General features: G+C 31.7%; 1 pseudogene; it reads left to right on the forward strand.

Moving 5' to 3' along the window:
* Positions 1–450: 450 nt before the first annotated feature.
* LOC111722043 lies at positions 451–576 on the forward strand (annotated as a pseudogene).
* The last annotated feature ends 1,597 nt before the right edge of the window (positions 577–2,173 follow it).

The following is a 2,173-nucleotide window of genomic DNA, read 5'->3' on the forward strand; positions in this document are numbered from 1 at the left end:
TAGTGGAATAGCCATAAGTTATGGAAGAAAGCACATTCAGCTAAGCAGCTTATCTTATTTAGTAACATACTCTTAGACATCATCTTCTCTTTTGTCTTTCTCTTCCATTGTATGTGGAATATGTTACCTGTCTTCTCTTACATAAATTAGGGTTGATCAGAGAGGTGAATCTGAAAGAAAGATGTCTAGAATTTCCTAAAGGAGCAATGATATCTGATCTCAAACTACTCCACTTCAATGATAAATGATATTATTGAAATAGAAAACAACAATGGTGTAAAACCACTGATGGGTACAGTAAGTTGTTTAAAATTACTCTAGGAGTTGCAAAATACTGTAGCTATTTAAATGAGATAAAGGCCAATGAAAAATTGCTATATATTTATAGAGCTATTTCTGATAACATTTTAAAATAAAAATTTATAATTAACTTTAAATAGTAAATATCTTACCTTTGTGCAGTGGCAGTATTGTAGACAATGAGGTTTATCTGAGGGGCAATTATTGCTAATTAAATATTAAACATCTTGTTTACAGTTTCCAAGCTTTTATTACATCATTTAAAATACAAATGTAATAAAACCTTGGAAACTGTAAAAAATATTTTATAAAGAAATGACAGTATTTTATAGATAGTATAGGAGGTCAGACAGTTAAGTTTGTGAATTCATCTTAGAAAAAGTTCTATGTACCTCATTGCTGAATATCACTATGGTCACCTTCAAAGTGTTCGTCTTGGGAAGCTATACACAAATGCCAATGTCTAGTCCACCCATCAAAGCACTTTTTCTAGTATGAGATTATGAACATATGACAACAGTTCTAATGGCCATTCCAGGAAAAAAGTTTCAAAATTGCTTTGAAGGGTAGACTAGGCATGTGTATATAGCTTTGCGAAGGGAGTACTTCAAAGGTGACTATGGTGTTCTTTAGTATTGAGGTACATTGCATTTTTCTTAGAATGAATTTGCAAACTTAATTGTCCAACTTCATATATAGTCGTTATAAATAGGAGATAAATTTAGTCCTGACAACTTGAGAGGAATTTAAATTAGGTTTTAAAGATGCATTCATTTCCAGTGTTGGAGACAAATTTGAACAACTACCTGGATATATTTGTGCATATGTGTGTAGGTGTGTGTGTGTGTGTGGGTACAACTAAAATGTCTATACTTTTTAGTATTTACTCTCACATGACATGAATTATAATCGCTATATTTAACTATATATGAGTAACATTTGAAGGTATCAATGTCTTTTTTGAAATCTTTCAAATCGTATCTACTAAAAAATAATTAAATATTAAAATATATATTTATTATACATGTATATACATTATAGCCATTTTATTTTATTTTTTTACAGTTCTTTTTTTATTAAATCATAAACACATAGATCATGCATACATTAATGCATTTATGGGGTACAATGTGCTGATTTCATATAGAATTAGGGATGTTTACATCACATTGGTTAATATATACCTCATCTTGTTTACTTAACTATTGTGTTAAGACACTTATACTCTATACTTAACAGATCTGACATGTACCTTTGCATTATGCACTATAGGTGTGATCCCACCATTCATACTCCCTCTATCTGATCTCCCCTCTCCCTTCCCAACCCCCCTCCTCCCTCCTTCATCCTGGGCCAGAGTTGTGATCTATTCTTCATGTGAAAGTGTGGGTGATCATAATTCTCTTTACAGAGCTCTTTCAGGTCCTTTGTTAGGTAAATTCCCAAATATTTCATCTTCTTTGGCACAACTGTAAAGGGAATAGAGTCCTTGGCTGTTTTTTCAGTTTGACTATTACTGGTATATATAATATATATGATTTGTGAGTATTGATTTTGTATCCTGAGATGCTACTGTATACATTGATCACTTCCAAGAGTTTTGTGGTTGAGTACATTATTTTTTCTTCCATTCTTGAGATACTTTACTAAGTAAGATATGTTCCAACTCCATCCATGTAAATGTAAAAGAGGTAAAGTCTCTATTTTTTAAGGCTACATAATATTCCATGGTATACATATACCACAATTTATTAATCCATTCATGGGTCAATGGGCACTTGGGCTTCTTCCATGACTTGGCTATTATAAATTAAGCTGCAAGGAACAATCTGGTGCAAATATCTTTGTTATAAAGTGATTTTTGGTCTTTTGG

The sequence above is a fragment of the Otolemur garnettii genome, unplaced genomic scaffold (assembly GCF_000181295.1).
Source record: "Otolemur garnettii isolate 467f Iridium unplaced genomic scaffold, OtoGar3 scaffold00005, whole genome shotgun sequence".
In the NCBI taxonomy this organism is placed as follows: Eukaryota; Metazoa; Chordata; class Mammalia; order Primates; family Galagidae; genus Otolemur; species Otolemur garnettii.